The sequence below is a fragment of the Otolemur garnettii genome, unplaced genomic scaffold (assembly GCF_000181295.1).
Source record: "Otolemur garnettii isolate 467f Iridium unplaced genomic scaffold, OtoGar3 scaffold00030, whole genome shotgun sequence".
In the NCBI taxonomy this organism is placed as follows: domain Eukaryota; kingdom Metazoa; phylum Chordata; class Mammalia; order Primates; family Galagidae; genus Otolemur; species Otolemur garnettii.
This window is the reverse complement of record NW_003852425.1, coordinates 5,238,738-5,262,522: the sequence shown is the minus strand read 5'-3', so window position 1 is coordinate 5,262,522 and position 23,785 is coordinate 5,238,738. Positions and strand designations below refer to the sequence as shown.

The window sequence follows — 23,785 nt, the reverse complement described above, 5'->3', positions numbered from 1 at the left end:
CAAAAATGCACACACTTCACTTGGCATCTCCAGCACCTGCAGCTTTCTGTGCCTGGTCTGTTTAGGCATCTCCATTTTCTGCAGGATTATTCCCCTCCTTGCCAGCGTCAGCTTTTCCCTTTTTCCCTTTGGGTACCTTCTCTCCCTTCTTTGCAGGGGCCTTTTTAGGCTTGGGCTCTGGCTTTGGAGGAGCAGGTTTAGCAGACAACCTTGCGGATCTTCTCTGTGGTTCGTCCTTTGCCTTGGCTTTATCTCCTTTAGCATCCCCTTCAGCCTTTCTCTTGGGCATGGTGGCAAAGGCGGCGGGACGTAGGCGCTGTACGCGGGGATGCAGCGACGCGCGAGCTTTGGTCGGTCGGGGGGTCGTTCTCGCCTCCTCTTCTTCACACTGCTCCATGTGAATCTTTCTAAATGTAGAATATGAATGTCTTAACACAATAACTAAGAAAATGACATGAAGGCTATGATGAAAATATTTCAGATTGTATATATAACCAGAACACTATACTCCATGACTGCATTAATGTACATAGCTATGATTTAATAATAAAAAAAAAATACAGAGTCCGTGTCTCATAATTCCCAATAACTAAGTTATCTGTAGATCTATTTCTATCCTTTTAATTTTTGGTCCTGTTTCTTGTTACACCTGGAATTTTTAATTTTTTAATTAAACGCTGGACATTGTTTTTGAAAATTATAGGACTTGAAGGATGCCATATTCTTCCAGGCAAGGATTACACTGTCTCAATGCTAGGTCTTATGCTAGACTTTGAGGAAACAGAAGTGAGTAGAACAAACAAAAGTCCTTGCTTCATGGAGTTTATGCTGTGGTAGGAGAAATAGGCAATAACAAATGACTATATAGTAGTCAAGTTAAGTAGTGATAAATGGATTTATCACGGGGTGATAAATCCGGTTGGATTGGGGACATATTTTTGAGGGTAGAACCAACAATTCCAATAATGGCTTTGATGTAGGGTTTGTAGAGATGATTGTAAAGCTTAAACTCCAGGTCTTGCCACCTGCACTAGCCCATCCAAAATTAATGTGCTTTTTTATACCTAGTTCTGTAGCTTTTTTCCTACCGAGATCCTCTCCCTCTCCACCAGTGTATACTATATGATTCAGTTCCCCCAAAATCTGAACCTTCCCTGGGGTCTGAGAGAAAAGGAGAGTTAAGAATGGTGGTTTTCTTTCCTAGGTCTTAGCCAGCAGGATGGGAGGAATGGCAGTGCCATTTCTGAACCATGGTACTCTGGGAAAAGAACAGGTTGCAGAGCACTAAATAAAATCTTAACTTCTCATATCCCATTCATACAGACTCCTTCCTTCCCACATTCCAAACTTCTGTTTGTGAAATCCTAGCAGGTTACCATGGTCTTTCCTGTGCTTTCTTTTTAACTGAAACCCTACTCACTCTCCAAGGCTTTCTCTTCCTAACTGTTGGCCTTCTCCCCTGTGATTCAGGGATGGAAAGTTGGCAGCCCCCAGCCGGTCTTGATGACAACTTTAGAGAGAGCAAGGATTCTGCTATTTGACTTGGTCACAGTCATAGCTATGTGATAGCTGCCTAGGTCCTATCATTCTCTGGGTTTATGACCCATGACTTTCTCAGATCGTTTTGCTTGCCCTGCTCCTGTAGCAGCTGCACACTGGGCATGTGATACGTATTAAAATAATGAATCCAGTTAACAAATGCTGTGTTTCCCACCCACGGATACACTCACCACCAGTAGCAATTTGGTCAAGGAAAGTTTTACACTATTTTCATACTACCTTTTTGAAATCCTTTTCCTTTTTTCTTTTCTTTCTTTTTTTTTTTTTTTTTTTTTTGAGACAGAGCCTCAAGCTGTCCCCCTGGGTAGAGGGCCGTGGCATTACAGCTCACAGCAACCTCCAACTCCTGGGCTCAAGCGAGTCTCCTGCCTCCGCCTTCCAAGTAGCTGGGACCACAGGTGCCCGCCACAACACCCGGCTATTTTCTGGTTGCAGCCGTCATTGTTGTTTGGCGGGTCCGGGCTGGGGATTCGAACCCGCCACCTTAGGTGTACGTGGCTGGCGCCTTAGCCGGTTGAGCTATAGGCGCCAAGCCATCCTTTTTTCTTTTCTATTGCTACATTTTTTTCTTTTATGGAGAATTTAAGGCTGGAGAAAAAGGATGCAAGCCTAAGGTAAGAGACTATTACTCATTCACTTGGGTGGTGGGGGTGTTATTCGACCTAATTTCAAACTGTCCTCTGAGTTTATTTTGTGATGATATTTCACATCAATATTTCACATCAATACTGTTACTAGAATCGCTCTGCTAAGTCCTTGGTCTTGGAAATGCAAAGACTGAATTTATGGACCACCACAGGTAAGCGAAAGGATAAATTGTGCTGATACATAAAGGAGAAGGAACACGAAGGTTCCAGCACCGCAGAGGGGCTCCCGAGTGGGCAGCCTGCTTGGCTTTCTGTCTAGGGGATTATAGACAGCTTTTCCTACCCTGCAGGCAGGGGTTTTGGGGAGATTGAATGTATGGCTAAAATATGTCACGACTGTTTGGCACCAGAGATCTATGGGCAGAAATTAATTTTAAAACTACCCATGTGCAGGAATGCCATTCTGTTTGGGGCAATCTGTCTCTTCCTGGGAGTGGCAGCTTGGATGGAACATTGAGCTGGTTTATGAGCCTGTTTGGGCCCAGAAAATGGAGTCTGTGTTCAGCTCTAGGTACTTGCATCAATACCACCCAAATAAAAGGTCGATTTTATCTTCTCCTAGGCTATGGCCATGTGATAGAGGTCAATTTAATTTTAATTAAAAAGGAAAAAGAAGAATTAAATAATTAACCATGGACCATTTGGACAATATTTTATTAATAAAATCCACCCCCAAGTCTAACCCATAGGCCAGCTCGTAGGCACAGGGAGGAATGTAGTGAATCTACTCTCTGTCAGGTAACGTTTCTAAACCTGTGTGTCATCACAAGTGTAAACATATGGCAAAGTCCGTGGGCAGCTGCCACAGAGAAGCTGTGGGGAGAGCAGATGACTCATTGTTTGTTTGGTTTCGTGGCTATAATACACATTCTTGCCAGTTTGTTTTTGTTCCCACTTAATTCCCAACTTCCCATCTTCTTTGTAATGAAAAATCACCTTTGAAAAATAGATTAGCAAACTACCTTCGGTGAGTCCAAACCTCTGACTGATGAGTCCTTTGAATGCTGATTTTGCTGTTGCTCCGGGAAGCAGTCAGAGAAGGGAGGAAGACACAGGTGTGTGTGTCGGGGGGAACTGACCTGACAGACCACTTCTCAGGAGCTTAGAAAATCAGGGAGAGGCTGCTGTGGGGTCAAGCTCTGATTTTCCTCTCATCTCTCTGATGCCAAAATTCTCTTCAAGAAAGTGTTTTGAGGTAACTAGACAGAAAGCATTACATAAATTCAAGTTCTCCAATGTATCTTGGGCCCATGTGTAGGAGAGAGGGAGAGTTAGTATGTGAACTTCACGGAAAGGTAGGAAAATCTTCCTAACCCTATCCTGCCTGTACATCTGACTTTTATACAGTCTCTGAATTCTCTGCTGCTTGGGGCCAGGGCCAGGTGCAGAGGAAATGCCATCTGTCTGCTTGGCAGCTCTGATATCTCCTGTAACTTAGACTCCGTGGCTTTCTACTCTCCTCCAGAGCTCTCATTCTAAGGCACTGAAGGTATCTTTTCAGGCACCTCATGGCCAAATAGCAGGAACAGGTACAAAGCCAATGCTCACACGTAGCCTCTGGTAGAATAGCGGGTGTCTCTTCCCAGCTAGAAGCGGGAAGGAGGCAGGGAAGTACTTCTCTCCAAGATCCAGCTGGCTCTCCTCCTCCTGGAAATGTAGAGACCCTGCCACCACCACCACAGATGCCGTCCATGGGAAAGCACCTGCCCTTCACTGTACAGACCTAGAGTCCAGTGACAGGGTCAGGGCTTGTGTCTAAAGCCGAGTACAGTGCCATTCTCTGCTCACCCGTGGATGCCGGGATGCTCCTTGTCAGCAATGTCTGCCATCTCCAAGGGGAGTCCGTGAGCACTGAGGGGGTTTCCTCTCCTCCGTGCATGGGAGGCTGCTCTGCTCATTTCTTCCCGAACTATATATGTGTGTGTATATACATTCTACACATGAATGTGTATACACAAATACACATACATATACATACATAATAGATATTAGACATTAAATTTATATTACATATATTGAATATATGTACTGTACAAATTATGTGTCATATACACATACATTCATGTGTGTGATTTGCATTCTTATCCATGACCAGAGTAATAATTTACCTTCTTTTCTTTAATAGATAATAAGGTACTCAAATCGACAAGTTGATGAAGCACAAAGGTCTGACTCAGTCTCTTTCCGCTGCAGTTCTGATAAAGAAGTATTCCCTGATACCCTAAGGCATTCATTGTCAGAGATGACTTAACTTTCCTCTAGGCATCTAGAATGGTCCTAGTGATGAATTAACTTGTGTCTGTGCATCCAGAAGAGTACTAGTTATGTGCCATTCCTAAGACCACCATGGGAAAATTTAGAAATAAACACTCATGTAACTTTGTGTCCTGTCCTCCACTCAGTGATGAGCTGTTTTCTCCTGCTCAGAAGGTCAACCAGGTAAGCAGTTGGCATGGACAGGGGCAAAGAAAGAATACCTCCCACCCCTGCACTGCTGAAGCTGACTTGACATCCCTTCCCCTCTCCCCGCAGGGGTTAGAAAGGGTTTCTGCTTAGACAGCGAGGCACCAGAAAGGAGGTGCCTTTGCAACATCTGAAAGTACAATTTTGGAAGCATGCCAGTTTGGCTGAAAGTAAAGTATGTCGGATTCGCTTGCCTAGGGAGAGATTTAAAACATCCATTTATATAGCAATATAAAATGCACTTCACTTTATAACTGTGCAGATGCTGCCTATGTAATCAAAGCAACCCGATGATAAAGGTCTGAAGAAGAACTGCTTTAAACTCTGATGTATTATGCATGCTTCAAGGGAGGAATGTTTTCTTTCTTTTATGCACCTGACTCTGCAGCCATGCCTGACTGGCTGTTTAAAGGACTGAGCTAAAGTTTATCATCAGTAAAACACCCATTCCTTCAGACACATTATGCAACTGTTATATGCCAGGCACTAGGGATTAAATGGAATCATATATAATAGTAGTTTAAAAACACTTCTGATGGTAATAATAAGGACATTAAGCATCATTGTTTGTGTCCCCAGTGTTCCTCCTCCCTTCTCCAGCAACAGCTACTTTCACTGCAGATTCGCCCCTCACCCTGGGGGTTCCTTCCCCTGGCTGGCAGGACACGTGACTCAGGCCCAAACCATTCATTATATTGCATATTCCTCTGTCTACAGAGATGACTCAGAGATGGGCAGGCTACCTAAACTGGTCCAATCAGAATAAAATCTCAGGATTTTTTTCAGAAGCTACTGGAAAAGATGCTCGCTTTTGATCTGAACTATAACCTCAGAAGATGCAGGGTTAAAGGTGTCCGTCCCAGCAATCTCATCACCATAAAGGGAGAGCTTGGAGATTCTGGAGGAACTAAATGGAGACCAAGAATGAAGTCGAACAGTGGGTAGCAAAGAGACAGAGAGAAATTGAGACCTAACTTCATGGCTGAAGCACTAAGTCCAGCCAGGTCTGACGCAAGCCCAGCCCCTGAACCTGTTGTTTTTTTGAACTGGGAAATGGGCTTTTTCTTTTAAGTTAAGCTGAGTTTGGTTCTTTCACTTGGAACTAAGAAAGAACTAATTTATACAAATAGTAATGCTGATAATAATGATGCAGAGATAGTGGGGGGGAAGCCAATGCAAACTTTATGTGAAGAAGAAAACTATATTAGAGATTAAAACCCTGTAGGTTTCATAGGAACTTTGCCTTGACAGAAGCAAAGCAGAAAAACAAACAAACAAAAAACTAAACCAAAATCCAGGAAAACATCATTTAGAACTTCTGTCTCACTCTATTAACCAAATAGAATTAACCCTGGCCTGAGTGGGGTACATGAAACAAAACCACACATAAGACATGAGACCATAGACCCTCTAGAGCAGCAAGGCAATTCCCTGGTGCAAGTTGGAGGCACCCCAGGATGAACAGATTTCTTTTAAAAAGCTAGATTGCGACTAATTTTGTGCAACTAAGAGAGAGAGGTATTTCTGTCAGATACTCACTACGGAGAATGCATGTGGCCATAAAGTAATAATGTCAAAATGATAAATAAGATATGTGATCTTTGGGTCAGAAATATTGGATTTCAGAGATAAAGTTACACTTTCTTGCATCCCTGAAGTACAGCCATAGAAAGGACTTCTTAGTGGAAAGGTAAACAGACTATTATTTGGGTACCCATTATGTTCAATGAAGTTGTATTTAGACATAGTCCCAGTTTTTACCAGCTACTGTGAAATCTTCCCATGTGCCACACCCATGTATCATGTCACTCAGAAAAGGCCTGGCGCTTAGCAGTTTATTTATGTATTTTTTTATTTCTTTACTTTTAAATATTAAGTTCCAAAGTTTGGCTGGCTAGGAGAATGCTTATCAATTTCTTCACTCAGTACATTTTCCTACATAATGAAAAAGCCCAATACCTGGGAGGGAACTTTCAGATTCTAAAACTCCTAGGGGTTCCCAAACTGGGCTGGATAGGACTCAGTGAAAGGAGAGGGGCAGTGTCTGAGAAGTTACATCTACCTTTAAAAGCTACCTCATTGTAGATTTTGCGTATTTTTTCATAGGTGCCTAGGGGTGTGAACTTTCCCTGTGAAAAGCCATATTGCTGAATGTTTTCTCTATCCTTTGGAAGGTACCTACTCTCTTAAGCATGGTATGGCAGATTATATTTTCCAAAGATGCTGCAAAAACATCTCTGGCAGTAGCAGCATGACCTGGATGCTCCTGCTTTATGAACTGAAGTCCACTTCTCCATCCCCACCTCCACCCCTCTTGATCCCAGGTCAGTCTATGAAAGCTTTCACTAACATAATACAGAGGTCCCATTCTGTCAATGGACGTGTAGCCGTAAGTGCTAATTTCCTACCTCTTGAAATGCAGCCACTACCTGTGTGACTACTCTGATATCTTCATGCTGTGAAAAGCCTCAAGGCACATGATGAGGGGCTGGAAAGTGAGACACTTTGGGAACAGGGGTGGAGGAGAGGAATTGTGGGTGAAGGGCCCTCTTGGGTGATAGCCCAGGTCACTTCCCAGATGACTCCACAGCCAGCTGCCACCTGACTGCAATTGTATAAAGGATCCCAAGAGGGAACCGCCCAACTGAGCCCAATCAACTCCCAGAACTACAATAACAGAATTATTGGGTTAACCTACTAAGATCTGGGGGTAGTTTGTTAGATGCAGCAATAGATACCTGGAATAGGTAAGTAATTTGCCAATCTGAGTAATTTTCCTTAAAGCAGTGTTTTTCAACCTTTTTTTTTTTTTTGACCTCACAGCACACTTAAACCTATAGTTAAACTTCTGTAGCACACTTAAATTATGTTAATAATAATAAGAGAGTAAAAAAAAAGAATATACTTACTGTGCTTTGAACTTATTTCAAAGATAATTTAATTAATGATTTTTAAAAAAAATTTGTGGCACACTTGAGATCCTCTCACGGCATACTGGTTGAAAATCACTGCCTTAAAGTGTAGTGGATAGGATAGATGTTAAAAAATACTGACTTTATTATAATAGTAACTACCATATTGGCCAGGGTTTTCCACCAGCAGCAATAGAAGCTAGTTCTGGCTGAGAGAAGCAGAAAAGTTTTCTACAAGGACAGTGAGTCGCTCCTGAATCATTGTAAGGCCTGAGGATCTAGCTCTAGACTCAGTAGCAAACTCTTCAAGCTCTAATCCAAAGCTATCCTGGGGAGCAAAGCACTGACACCCTCACCAAAGAAATGACAAAGAGCCCCCAGCCTCTGGGTTTTAGTGTCACTGGTTTCCCTGCCAGAGACTTGGCGTAAGTGCCTCTGACTGCAAGAGTGTGTGACATACAGCAGTCAAAACCTTATTATAGGTTTATGCACACATGTATGCAGACAAAGATGGTCTCCAACTTACCAAAGTTCAGCTTTAAGATTTTTTGACTTAAGATGGTATGAAATTGATAGGTATTCAGTGGAAGCCATACTTTGAGTACCCATTCAATTTTTCTATTTTTTTACTTTCATTATTCAATAAATTATAGATATTTAACACTCATTATAAAATAGGCTTCATGTTAGGTGATTTTGCCCAACTCCAGGCTAATGTAAGTATTCTGAGCACATTTAAGAATAGTCTAGGCTAAATTATGATGTTCAGTAGGTTAGATGTATTAAGTACATTTCCAAAAGGGAGAAGGAGCCATTGAACAGGAAAGAAATCAAAGAAAGAGATCATAACCTGGGCTCTAGAGCATTTGGCTTCATTTATGAAATGAGAAGAATAGCCCCTAGTTTGCAACAGTTGTGTGAAATTATACTCACATACATTGTGTTCTGCACAATCCTATTTTTTGTAAATAGCAATTAGCTCTTATGTGATTGTCACTAGTGGAATGGTGGCAGCATAACCTGTAAGTCCTACTGGACTTTGCCAACCTATTAACGTTTTCCTCCCCAGGTAACAGCAGCCAGGCCCAGAGTTCACCTCCAAAGCTGAGTATGGCAAGCTGAAGAAGAGTGTCCACAGTGTCCATTGAGTCTTGGAGCATTTTGGTCATTTTGGGTTAGCAGTTTGGGGTTGTCCCTTTAGTGACAGCAACTATCTCTTCACTCAAGACCTAATGGGCCCACTGACCTTTAGGGGAGATTGGAAACCAGGAGCCCAAAGCTTTAGAGAAGGAGATGGGAGGCAGAAGTCAGGCTGTAGTCAGTGAGAGCTGTGTTTTCGTTATCATGGTTCATTTTAGCTATCAACTTGCCTGGATTAAGGAATACCCAGACAACTGAAAAAGCATCACTTCTGGGCATGTCTATGACGGTGTTTCCAGAAGAGATTGGCATGTTAGTTGGTGAACTGGGTAGGGGAGACCAACCCTCAATGTGGGTGGGCACCAAGCAATCAGCTGAGGGCTTAGATAGAACAAAAATAAATGCTAGGAAGGAAATCTCCTTTCTGTCACTTAGAACTGAGAAGCCATTCCTCTCCTGCCCTTGGACATGAGAACTGCAGCTCTCCAGCCTTCGCACTCTGAGATCACACCAGTAGGTCCTCAGGTTCTCAGACCACCAGCCTCAGACTGAGAATTATACCATTGGCTTTTGTGGTTCTTGGCTTTTGAACTTGGACCGAGTCACACTACTGGCATCCCAAGGTCTCCTGTTTGTAGATGGCCTTTCATAGAACTTCACAGTCTCCATAATTGTGTAAGCCAATTCCCCTAATAAATCCCCTCTCTTCTGTCTCCACCCCCCTTGGGTCTGCCTCTCTGAAGTATCCTAATATATGTCTATCTATCTATCCCTCTTATTGGTTCTGTCTATTTGGAGAATCCTAATTAATATAACTGCCCCGGGGGCCCATTCTGCAGGGTGGCAGGTAGAAGGTGCCTAGGTTCTTAAAAAGCAAACAAACTGATTCCCATGTAAGGCCCCAGGCCCTCTGAGCCTTTCGTCCTCTCCTCACTGACTCTTCTCTTTTGATTATTTTTGCCCTTGCCTGCTCCACTTTTCCAAGGAGTGCTGGTAAATGTAGACTGGCAGGGCCTCACCACAAATCCTCAAAGCTAAGCATCACCCTCAAAGGATGGGGAGTAGGGAGATCCAGCACGTGCTCAGTGACTTCCCTAGGACAGGATTGGGCCTTGGGCCCATGGAAGCAGCCTGGAAGCTGAATGACACTGAAGAGCTTGCTGGGCCTGAATCTGGAGTTGCTTGGAGCACAGGGCACCTCACACTGAGTCTACAGCCTCGCAGCCAAGAGTCTGCTGAGCTATGAGGGCAGCTAATGGCCTTGCCAAGGCCTACCTCACTGGGGAAATAGATTTGTTGCTATGGCAAAGTTGACTTTCTTTTTGCCTATGAACTGTTACATGAGCCTATCAAGAAATGCCGAGCTGTTTCTAGATAGGCAAGTTTTCCTCTGTCTGCCTTGATGCCTTGAGGAGATGAAAGACCTGGCATTCTCTACAGCTTGCTTTATATAAATCATGCCGTCCTGCTTTCAAGCAGCTGCTGCCTGATCTGCAGATGCAGGATGGGAAGGCAGGCATAGAACAAAAAGAGAAGGGACCCCTGGGCAAGCACCACAGATGTCGCCCCATATCCAAAATGGGTGGATTGTGTTAGTACTAAAATGTTTAATTTTTATTTTGTCAAGAAAAAAATGTAGCCTAAGGCTACTAGGAGGATACTAATGAGTTTTTAAGAAGTAAAACTCTCACTCAATTCTATATTTTTCCCAGCAGCTTAGGAGAGGGGTGAAAGGGAGGGGTGTGAGGGTTGTGTATGCAGGCTGGACACTCATGGAAAGGAGACTCTATAGAAGAGAGAAAAGGTGCATTTATGTTGTTCCAAAAGTCAAAATAAAGAAGGGAAAGTTACAAAGGGAGAAATTTTTTCTTGCTATCAACAAATGTGTGTTTTCAAAGTTCTGGTTTTACTAAAGGAAAAAATATATATAACATAAAACTTACCATTTTCAACATTTATCAGTGCACAATTCAGTAGCACTAAGTACAGTCCGTCCATCATCCCTCTATCTCTAGTTGAACTTCATCTTCCCAAACTGGAACTCTGTATTCTTTGAACAATAACTTCCCATTTTCCCTTTCCTAGCCGCTGGGAATAACTATTTTACGTTCTGTCTCTACGAATTTGACTGTATAACGTGTAGAAATTCGTTTTTTAAGACTGAATAATATTATGTTGTATGCCTGTATTATATCTCATTTATCTATTCTTCCATCAGTGGGCATCTGCATTGTTTCTACTTTTTGGTAATTGTGAATAATACTGCCATGAACACGGGTGTACAGTATCTGAGTCCCTGCTTTTTCTATAGCTTTTCTTTTCTTTTTATTTTGGCTGTTAAAAATATTTTTCAATGAATTAAGTTGTATTTAGGATCCATCTTTCCCTGAAGACTATAAGTGCTCCTTTACTAGAATTAATAAGTTAAATTCATACCATGTATTTCCTCAGACCACAGTGGAATAAAACTAGAAATCAAATCTCAAAACTACACAAATACAGGGAAATTAAACAACCTGCCGCTGAGCAATCTTTTGGGCAATGATAAAATCAAGGAGGAAATCAAAAGATTTCTCCAATTGAATAACAACGATGATATGACCTTCCAAAATCTCTGGGATATAGCAAAAAGCAGGGCTAAGAGGGATGTTTTCAGCCTTAAATGTCTATCTCCAAAAACCAAATAGATCATAAATAGCACCCTGATATCACACCTTGAAGAACTATAAAAATAAGAAGAAAGAAAACCAAAGCTAGCCAATAGAAATAATAAGGATCAGAGCAGAACTAAATGAAGTGGAAATCAAAATATAATTCAAAGGAACAGAAATTCAATGAAACAAAAATTGTTTCTTTGAAAAAGTAAACAAAATTGATAATAGAAATACCAGAAATAGAAGAGAAAGGATTCAGATAAGCTCAATTATAAATGAAAAAAAAAGGACATTAAAAATGATATCACAGAAAAACAAAAGATCATCTGTGAAAACCAAGTTTTCACTTTGAAAACCTCTACATACAGAAACTAGAAAATCTAAAGGAAATACATAAATTTTTTGAAACACACAACTTCCCAAGCTTAAATCAGAAAGAAATAAAATCCCAAAAAGACTAACAAGTAGCAAAGTTGAAAGAATAGTAAAGATCCCCATGCCCCCCAAAAAGCCCAGGACCAGATGGATTCACAGCTGAATTCTACCAGACCTACAAAGAAGAAGGCATATCGGCATATCATCCGATTGAAATTGTTTATAACATCAAGGAGGGAATCATCTCTAACTCATTCTATGAAGGCCATATCGCAATGATACCAAAACCAGGAAGGAACACAACAAAAAACAGAAAACTGCATGCCAATGTCCCTCATAAACATAGATGCAAAAATCCTTAACAAAATGCTAGTAAACTGAATCTCTCTTAGTAAACATCCCTCTTAGCCCTGCTTTTTGCTATATCCCAGAGATTTTGGAAGGTCATATCATCGTTGTCATTCAATTGGAGAAATCTTTTGATTTCCTCCTTGATTTTATCATTGCCCAAATAATGGTAAGGTTTCACAACCTTGTCATACCTATGTCTCACAGCTGTGTTTGTGCTGACATGGGACGATGTCTTGCTGAGTGGCATCCATGACAAACTCACAGCCAACACTTCATGGCAGCCAACATTTTACTGAATAGGGAAAAGTTGATAGCATTCCCCCTAATACCTTGAACAAGACAAGGATGCCAACTGTTGCCACTTATATTCAACATAGTATTGAAAGTCCTAGCCAGGGCAACTGGGCAAGCAAAAGAAATAACTGACATCCAAATCTGATAAGAGGAGAGCAAACTATCCCTGTTTGCTGATGATATGATTGTATATCTAGCAAACCCTGAAAATTCACCAAAAGCTCCCTAGAAATGAGTTTTAGAATCATAGTAAAGCCTCAGGATACAAAATCAATGTATACAAATCAATAGCATTTCTACATACTAATAATAACCAAGCTGAGAGTTAAATCAAGAGCTCAACACCATTTATAATAGCCAAATAGAAAATAAAATACCTAGGAGCACACTTTCTACAAGAAGAACTACAAAACACTGTTGAAAGAAATTGTAGATAACACAAACAAATGGAAACCATCCTATACTCCTAGATTGGAAGAATCAATATTGTTAGAATGTCTATACTGCCCAAAGTGATTTATGGTTCATTCAATTCTCATCAAAATACCAATGTCATTTTTCACAGCTCTAGAAAAAAATAATTCTACACTTTATTTGGAACCAAAAGAGAACTTGAATAGCCACAGCAATCATAAGCAAAAAGAATAAATCTGGAGGCATCATATCACATGACTTCAAATTCTACTACAAGGCTATAGTAACCCAAACAGTATGCTACTGGTATAAAAGTAGAGATAGAGATAAAGACCAATAAAACAGAATAGGGAACCCAGAAATAAAACTATTTAACTATAACTAACTGATTTGCAACAAAGCAGACAACAACATACACTGGAGAGAGGATTTCCTATTCAATAAATGGTGCTGGGCAAATTGGATAGCCATAAACAGAAGAATGAAAGTAGATCCAAGTCTCTCACAATATACAAAAATTAACTCAAGATGGATTAAAGATTTAAAAGTAAGACCTAGAACCATAAAAATTCTAGAAGAAAACTTCTAGATATTGAACTAGGCAAAGAATTTAGGAGTAAAACCCCAAAAGCAAACACAGCAACAAAAGTAAATGGACTTAATCAAACTAAAAACTCTGCACAGCAAAGGAAATAATCAACAGAGTAAAGAGACAATCAACAGAATGGGTGAAAATACTTACAAACTATATATCTGACAAAGGACTAATATACAGAATCTACAAAAAACTCAACCAATTGGCAAGAAAAAAATAAATAACTCATTAAAAAGTGGGCAAAAGGCATGAAGTTCTTTTTCAAAAGAAGATAGACAAATAGTCCATAAATATATTAACAAATACTCAACACTGGTAATTATCAGGGAAATGCAAACCTATGTCTGTCAGAATGGCCATCATAAAAAAGGCAAAAAAACAATTGATAATGGCACAGATGTGAAAGGTGGATGCTTATATACTATTGGTGAGTATGTGAACTAGTACTATGGAAAACAGTACTAGTTGCTATGGAAAACAGCATGGAGATTCCTCAGAAACTAAAAGGAGACCTACAATCTGACCCAGCAATTCCACTGTTAGGTATCTACCCAAAGGAAAAGAAGCAATTTTGCAAAAAAGACACCTGTACCCAAATATTTATCACAGCACAGTTCACAATTGCAAACATGTGCAATCAATCTAAGTGCCTATCTACCGACAACTGGATGAAGAAAATGTGGTATATGAGGTCCTATGATTTAAATTTGCAAACTTGCCAGTGTGCACTTATGTTGGCAGCCCTGTACAAATAATGGTAATGTTTCACAACCTTGTCATACCAATGTCTCAGAGCTGTGTTTGTGCTGACATGAGACGATGTCTTGCTGAGTGGCATCCGTTATTGTTGTTGCATGTTTTTGCATGCCCTTGCAAGAATGTCAGAGCTTGAATTAGAGCAACGAATAAACATTGCATTTCTTGTTAAACTTAGCAAGAATGAAAGTGAAATCAGGGACATTGTTAGTCCAAGTATATGGAGATAATGCCATGAAGAAAATGGCGGTGTACACATGAATTAAACCTTTTTCTGAGGGGAGAGAAAGCATCACTGATGAAGAGAGGTCAGAGAGACCAGCAATGATGAAAACACTGCAAAAATTTATCAAAGCATGTGTCAAAATCATTGGCTGACTGTAAAAAGCAGACCAAGTAAATGTCATTAGAGAAACAGTTAGAAAACCTTAACTGAAAACCTTGGCATGAGAAAGGTGTGTGCAAAAATGGTCCAGAAGAAGCTCACTGATGCATAACAGCAAAGGAGAGTTGAAGTTTGCCAAGGCCTTTTGTCAAGGCAAGCTGATGTGTTTCAGGCCATGTTACCATTGATGATGAAACAGGGGTGTACCAATGTGAGCCTGAAACAAAGCATAAAGTGCACAATGGAAGTCAGCCAACTGTCCAGGACCAGAAATTCCAGTCAGTGTAAATCAAGAGTCAAAATGATGTTGCTAATCTTTTTTGACTAGCACAGAGGGATTGTGCATTATGAATTTGTACCAACTGGACAAACAGTTAACCAAGTTTACTGTTTGGAAGTGCTGAAAAGGCTGCATGAAAAAGTTAGATGTAAACGGCCTAAATTTTTCACCAACTCATGGCTCTTACATCATAACAACACTCCAGCTCACCTGGCACTGTCTGTAGAGAGTTTTTAGCTAGGAAACAACGAACTGATTGGAACACCAATGGAAGCAGATTAGAACACCCTCCCTACTCACCTGATCTTAACCCCAATGACTTTTTCCTTTACCCCCAAATAAAGGAAATAATGAAAGGAAGATATCTTGGTGATACTCAGGACATCAAGGGTAATACAATGACAGTTCTGATGGCCACTCCAGAAAGAGAATTCCAAAATTGCTTTCAAGGGTGGACTAGGCACTGGCATCAGTGCATAACCTCCTATAGGAGAACTTCAAAGGTGATCAAGTGATGTTCAGCAAAGAGATATGTAGCACTTTTTGTAGGATGAGGTTGGAAACTTAATGTCAGACTATATACGCAGGGTGGACACAAAATTCATGTGCAATTTATTATGTTAAACTATTTCAAATTGCAGACTTTATGTCCACCCTGTATATATCGCATATAAAATATACACCATGGAGTACTACTCAGTCACAAAAAGGAATGAAATAATGTCTTTGCAGCAACTTGGATGGACCTGAAGACCGTTATCCTAAGTGAAGTATCTAAAGAATGGGAAAACAAATACTGCATATTCTCACTTCTAAGTGAGAGCTAAGTGAGGGATGCATGTGGTCAGAAAGTGGTGCAATGAACATTGAAAACTAAAAAGCAGGCAGGTGTTAAGGGATAAGAATCTACATGTCAGGTATAATGTATATTATCCTGGTAACCAGCACGCTGAAAGCTCTGACTTCAGCATGATGCAATCCATCCATGCAACAAAAAGCACTTGTACCCACTGAATGTTTTTGAAATAAAAAGAAATTCATTAAAACTTAAAAAAAAACCAAAATCACAAAATTATACTCAGTAATAAGAAATTTACCTATGTGAATTAAAACATGGAGAGGCCACAGTATAAGGTCTAGTGGTTTATTCAGATGTTTAGGATTGGACCTAAACAACTCTGGGAATTATAATTCCTAATAGACCGTAAATATTATAAATCCTGACTATTTAAAAATAATACTAAGAATAACAAAACCCAGAAGACAAAGGGAGGAGAAGTGAGAGAATAGGTAACAATTCTAATGACCACATTTCTTATAGCAAAATGAGCTAATCAATCTGTCAAATTTGAAGGATATAGATAAAAAAATAAATTTGCGGGTCTCTCAATGGTTTATGTAATCTCTTCTGCCTTGCCTTTCTTTCTCTATAGTCTACTTTTCTAACTATATAGGAACCACTTAGGAAATAATGTCTCTCATGGTAGGAAACATTTGTGTAAGTTTTATCAATCCTTCAGGTTACTCAGGGCCACAGCACTTGCTGGTATATGCTATGCACTGCCTGGCTTGAAGAGGTGCTGTCCACAGAGGCTGTGATTGGCTAGATCCTCCTACAGTTGGGCAGTGCTCATCTGTGCAACTGTACATGGCAGCCCATGTTTACTACAGATCTCTTGTCTTTTAATATGTAAATACAAAGTTCATACTCCTCCATTAAGGATATCATATATAAAGTTATCCCATCAAACAGTATGTTTCTTTAGAGCAGGAAAACCATGCGGTATATGTAGTGAAAAGGCAGGTTGGGGAGTCATGCTGGGCTAGATTTGACCACTGACTAGCTGTGTAATTTTGCATAAACGACTTTCTTTATGTCCCAGCTTTCTCATCCATAAAACAGAATAATTATAACCCAAGTTGTGGTTGTGAAGATTTAATGAAGTCATCTGTAAGGTGCTTGCTCTGTGAATCTAAGGCAGGTTGCAGCCGGATATTACAGCCTGACTACAAGGAGCAAAATAAGATAAAGGACTCTGGTCTCCAGCACCTCTGTGTGATCCTGGACGGGGAGGCTCATTTGCTTATATAGTTTGCTAGAGAGTTCCGCACATCTCAGGGATTTGCCATTGTTCTAGTACCATGGTTTGGAGTTGCAACATGACTCTTTTCACATAAACCTTTTAACTGCCCATCAAACAAGACCAATAGACTACATTTTGCACGTTATTTTGCTTTGCTTAAAAAAAAAAAACATGATTTTAAAGACTGTGCGTAGATGCTACATCCAGTAATTGCTTATTAAGTACATTCAAAATGTTAATATTTGCAAATGGCTCTGAACAGTTTTAGTGCTGATGGCCTGTTGTGGTTGATCTGAAGTGACAAATTAAGTGCATATGTGCGGAACTGTGACTTACCCTCAGTAGGCTGCACAGGGCTCTACTGCAGCTTGTTCATTGTATTACGTATATTTGTCACCAAGAAAAAAGTCCTGGGAATACAAACAGCAGATTGTAGACACAGCCGCAGCCAACACTGTAAAGAACTTTCTGTGCACATTATTTATCGCTTACACTAGGGACACAGTTTTATTCTCTTTTCAGGAGAACAGAGACTCATTAAGGCAGATACTGTGCCAGTATCATCAAAACCCCAACATCTTCTTTCCTCAAAGATTCAAACGAGCCTCACAAAATTAAGCGCTCTGTGAGTTTTCAAATCCCTAATTGGTAGTGAGCCTCACAGAAACCCACACATGCATTTATAGGGAATTTAACACAGCTGGTTATCTCTTCTGGCGAAACCACTCAAGAGTCACCAGGGCTTTCTGACACTTGGCTAGCATTCGGCCTGGGCCTGTCATCTCTACCTGTCACTCTGCTTCCCAGCCACGGGTGAAAGGGGACTGGCCACATGCACATTCATGAGGGGTGTCTTGGTATATTTTTTCAAAAAAAAAAACCACACATAATTTGTAAGCCTTGTTCTATGATTTCCTAGGGATTTGTTTTCCATATTTACACTTTAGTATCTCATCAATTGGTTAAGATTACAGGTCACAACAAGGGGTTACAATAGCTCCTCCTATTCTAACACTACTTCCTGAGAACTTAACATCCTAAAATAGATTTTTTTTATTAAATCATAACTGTGTACATTCATGAATTTATGAGTTACAGTGTACTGATTAGATATACAATGTGAAATGTTTACATTGAACTGATTAACACATCCATCACCTTGATTGCTTATGTGTTGTGGTAAGACAATTGTACTCTTTTCTTAATAGTTTTGAAATGTACCATTGCATTATGCACATTAGGTGAGATCCCCCCAAATACCCTCCCTCCTCCTGGCTTCTTCCCTCCCTTCTCCTCTCCTTCCTCTTCCCTCCTACTTTCTGAACTGTAGTTATGTTTTACCATTTGTATGAATGTGTAGGTGATTATATATTGATTTCATAGTAGTATTGAGTACGTGGATACTTTTTTCCCGTTCTTGAGATACTTTACTAAGAAGAATATGATCCAGCTCCATCCAGGTAAATATAAAAGATATGATGTCTCCATCTTTTTATGGCTGGGTAGTATTCCATGGCATACATATACCATAATTTGTTAACCCATTTATGGGTCAATGGGCACTTGGGCTGATTCCATGTTTTGGCAATTATGAATTGGGCTGCAATAAACATTCTGGTGCAAATGTCTTTGTTATAAAATGATTTTTGATCATCTGGGTATAAGAGGAATTATAGGATCAAATGGTAGATCTACTTTTAGCTCCTTGAGTATTCTCCAAACTTCTTTCCGAAAAGGCCATATTAACTTGCATTCCCACCAGCAGGGTAGAAGTGTTCCCTTCTCTCCACATCCATGTCATGTTTGCATAGATTTTATTTTTTTAACAGCTATAATATTCACAGGGTTTAAAATTCAAAAGATACAAGAGATATAGAGTGAATAATATCCCTTCATCTGTTGACTCCCAACCACCCAGTTTCCTGCCAGAGGGAACCAACGTTTCCACTTTCTCATGTGTTCTCCTTGCTTTTTAAAATCTGACCTCAGCACACCACACACACTACGTTGTATTCTTCCACTGGACATCATGGATACACTTTATGTAGGAATAGTCTAGCAGGCTAGACTATTGGCCCTCCCAGCACTAGGCACATAGCAGGTCTTAATAGATATATGCCAATCAATCAATAATAAAAAACGTTGGACCTTCTGAATTAAGAATAAACATGCTGCTTTGAATCCATTAAAAGGTATTCATGGTGAAACAAGTTTATCCATATCTTTTTCTTGAGCTGAGAGTACACACACACAAATGCTAGCTTTGGGGCACAGACTGGGTGAAGGTGTTACCAGGAGCAGCAGGGAGAAGACGTAACTCAAGCTGAATGCAAACTGGAGCTCACGGGAGGTGGCAAGGGCAGCAAGGGCATGGGAGAAGTGTCAAGTTCCAGGACTGATGGGCCAGGTGAGGCCAGTGACTGCAGGTAAGGCAGGAGCTAAGATGCTAAAGTCCAGAACTGGGGAAAGAGCAGCAGACAGGACAGGAGGAAATTCTCAGGAGATGGGATGAGAACCCAGGCAGGGAGCTCAGGGGTTTGTGCCTATATGCTATCTAGCCACAGAAGAGTTTGGCCAGTGTACTTAAGAATGCCATACCAAGTGATAGGCGATGTAGGGCCCCTGTTTTGGCAAGTCGCATCTTTTAAGGTATAACTGTATATGCTTGGTGTGCTGTTCAAGCCCTCCTAGCTCTCCCACCTCCCATGAGAGAAATCAGTCACTTAAGAGCCATTCGAAAAATCAGTCTCATAACTTTATGCACTATAGCATCAAGAACTAACTAGGACTAAGACAACTTGAACAAATAATAAAAATACTTTGATACGAAGGAGCTTAGACAGAGGTCATGCTTGTACATGGCCATAAACTGCTCAGATGAACATCTTTGAGGTCTTGAAATGAAACCCTTCAGACCAGTGAGAATCCGGCTGAAACACGAGGTAGTCCATATTCAAGCCTGAAGTTTCCATCACCAGGCTTGGAGATGGTATGAGGGTCTGGAATCCCCAGGTAAAGTGTTTTCCATCAACATTTCCCCTCCAGTGGGAGATCTGCCTATGACCCCATCGTAGCAAATCTTGGAGATGGTGTAACTATGCATGTGAGGGCTACTTTAATGGGACAATTTCACCAACTGTGAATTCAGAAGTAGAAGACTTGAATAACCAATGGGAAAGTAGCGCAGAAGCCCAGAGTGAGATACTAGGGACATTTTCACAACATAGCTTCTGGGCATACATTGGGCCCAGTTGCTTATATCTTCCTAAACCTGTAGAACTGTATAGTGACAATGACAACAGTGAGATCCTCAAATGTCCTAAAGCTTCTCTAAATTGCCAAAGAAATGGGTAAACAAATTATTACAGCTTTATTGCTAATATATTTGGTTGAATTCTAGTTCTTTGAAAGTTGGTAATCTGAGTCTGACCACAATAAATAACTCAGTAAGAGAGTAATTAATGAAAACACACCAGTTCCCTCTCATGCTAAGAGTTTACCAAATCTAGAAATGCATTAACAAATCCCCACGCTCAAAGGTAGAGATATTCTCTTCCATTATAGAATATTAAGCTCCTACCTAAACCATACTCTGAAAATAACTACTTTTATATTTATAGTTTATAAATCTAGCAGTGTCCCAAACTGCTATGACATGAGGCCAAGCAAGAGTGAACCAAACTCTTGTGAAGTCTTGTTCCAAAGTGGACAAAGGTTAAATCTCATTATAGAACAGCTGCGGTTTCACCGAGGACGTCAAAGGTCCTTATATTTAGAAACCTCGGTTTGCCTGGTGCATTGTCAGGCTTCTCAATCTGTCACTGTTGGCAGCCACTCACAGGGCTGGTATGAGAAGCCTGTGGCTTTTGTATCCTTCCCACAGGCCCACAGGCTTTGGGCTCTTGGTTTCGCTTGCTGCCTCCCTGCCCCCATTCCTAAACCGAAGCCATGCACTCCTGTGGGGCTGGGACCCCATGAGCCACCCCTCCCTTTGTTCCCGTAGATGTATGTCTCCGTTTTCACCAAAAAACAGCCATAGTCATTTTAAAAAATGTATTTTTCTTAGAACTTATCTGCTCCATGTGCTATCTTGCTATTTTGAAAGGTGAATCTGTTTTGAATTTTCAAAGATACATTTCTTTCCTCTGTACTCTTTTACATCTGCCCATTACCTATTGCCTCAGATCTTCTGGCCCAGGATTCAGAGCTGGAAGATGAAGGTGGCCATGTACAGGAGTGAGTGTTTGTGGGGATGTGGCAAAGGGCAAAGGGCAAACCCCCCACCTCCGTTGCCATCATCAGCCTGAAGAGGCTGTGGGGACATTCGTGATCCCAGGGCCTGTGCCAGGTTCTTGGTGGGCCTCACCTCACAGAATCCTCTAGGAGTTCTAGGAGGGAGCAGCCGTCGTTATCCCCATTGTACAGAGAAGGAAACGGAGACTTTGGGAGATTGACTGATTTGTTCAAAAACACACATCTGAAAAACTTCAGAGACAGGAATCCAAGTGTGTCTGACACCAGAGCCTGCCCTCTTAACCACTAAGCAATGATACCTCTCAGTGTGGCTGGTCAAACTTTTACAAACCACATTAAGGCCTTTACATGGGAGTCCCATAGTCAGAACAAAAGTGCAACCAAGGCTTTCTTATTCCACCTCTAAGTACAGCAGATGATTGGAAGTTTGCACATAAATACAATTTTTGAAAATCAAACCCTATTCTGAATTCACCAGGGGAACATGCTTCATTCCTTCATGAAGAAAAAAAAATATGCAACCTGATCAGTTCCAGGGGGTGTATTTGGTAAGCTTAGAGTTTTACATGGATGATCACCTTAGAGCTGGGCCAACTGCTAAGACTTGTCCCCCACCCTTAGCCCAAATTTACTCACTCCAAATAATGAAGGGCATTGGCCATCCAGGCAGAAAAGGGAGAAAGAACTCAAATCCCCATCCACCAAGCCAGGAATTGTTGGCCTGTTATGTGCATGAAAGCACATAACCCTCCATGGAGGGTTAATGGATCCCTCAGCTCACCAAGAGGTGCTCAGCCCAGCAGCATGATGAAGGCAAAGTCTGAGTCAGACGCCCTACCTGAGGCTGTTTGAAACCCTCTGAGGAAAACAACAGAGTCCATAGATATCCTCATATTATGTGCCACACAGCTTTTCCCACAGATGAGATCAGTCAGACACAGCTAGACTCACACCATAATTCTATCAGCACAGTGATGGATCTGGAAGGAAGGACTGCCAGCCCCAGAGCTACTGTTAGCAGACAGCCTTGATGTGTTTTCACCTTAATGGATTGCCTCAGCTGCAGAGAGCCACCTGGCCCAAGGTTATGTCCTCCCCAAAGGAGGCTCACATCTGGCGACTGACTGAGGAGGGGTTGGTTATGAGGGTCCAGCCACATTGGCCCAACCTGGTGCGACTCTGACAGGCAATTTTAAATCCAGAACTCCTATGGGGCTGACTGAGGCTGTGGATCTGCAGGACCACTCAACTCTTCCCTGTGCTCTACCCTCTCTCTGCCACAGGTGTTGATCCCAGAGACAATCCCTAATGAACATCCTCCCAACAAACTCCATCTCACAGGCTACCTCCCAGAGACCCAGCCTGCAATAGGACGCTGTACAAACTATTGCAAGATGAAAGTTACTGTATTAAGAGAAGGGCCTTCCATTTATTGTGCATAAAATCTAGGAAGCCAGACTGATAAACTGAGAATCTCCTCCTGTATTTCTCATTTTCACCGAATCAGTATTAACAAGAATGACTGCTTAGTGCTATTTCACATAAGGAACAAAACCATGAAATTTAACAGGACATTTTCTTCCATGGAAAATTCACCCATGATAAAATTATTTGGACCCACTTTTCCTTCCTTGTTGGTACGATAGATTGCAAAGATGTATGTATGACCACCTTAGTGCTGGGTCAACTGCTAAGCCTATGTCAGGACCTGGGCCAGGGACCAGGGTGACAAAAGAATCACTATGATTCCCTGTCTCCATGCCTTTAGCCACGTGCCTCTGCATCTCTTCCCATCAAGAGGGAGGCTGGCCCTGAATCTGGGCTTGCCTTATGACTTGGGCACTAGAGTGTGGTGGACATGGTGCTGTGCTGGTTTGAAGGGAGGACTTGAAGAGGGCTTAAACACTTCTGCTCTCTCAGGTCCTTGCCCAGCCACAATGTGGAAAAGCCTGGGGTAGCCTGCAGGAAGGTGAGGTGGCCACGTGGAGCAGCAGCAAGCCGACCATTCTGAGGCTGCCCTACAGTTTCCAATCAACTCAGTGGACGCATGACTGAGCCTAAGCAAGAACAGAAGAACTGCCCGGCTAAGCTTAGTCCAGATGGCTGATCCACAAAATTGTCAGCTGCATAAATAGTTGTTATTTTAAGCCACAAGTTTTGGGGTAGTTCATTAAGTAGCAAAAGCTATCTGATAGAGTAGTAGCTAATGGAAATTTCCAAGATTGATTCTAGAAGAATAAATGTTTGGACAAAGTGGTCTAAGGATACTGTTTTCCTCTCCCATCTCCCATTTTCCAAGGAGGAGATCTGAGCCAATGATGTTAATAAGATGGGAAGAAACAGAGAAACAATTCTATATAGGTACAGTTAAAATTTCACTTTAAAAACAGCTAAGAAAAGACTGTATAGTCTAAAAAATGAATTTCTAGAAAAATACATAGAATGATATTTGTGGTAAGTTGGAAGTTTGAGAACCATGAATTTGAAAATCCCTATGTAGTTCACTATCTATTGTTTCTCTGTCCCATGAGCACAAAAGCAGGGAATTATAGTAGACACCCTTAGAAAACCTTTAGGAATCCAGCACTCTCTCCTTGCTTGCTGTCAGTTATACCCAGAGA

The 23,785-nt window shown here is 41.1% G+C and overlaps 1 pseudogene across 1 annotated transcript; it reads right to left on the bottom strand.

Annotated features, from left to right (window-relative positions):
* Window positions 1–6: 6 nt before the first annotated feature.
* On the bottom strand, window positions 7–389 carry LOC111725030 (annotated as a pseudogene). Its single transcript, XR_002773193.1, has one exon. The product of XR_002773193.1 is annotated as a non-histone chromosomal protein HMG-17 pseudogene (transcript).
* Window positions 390–23,785: the final 23,396 nt, after the last annotated feature.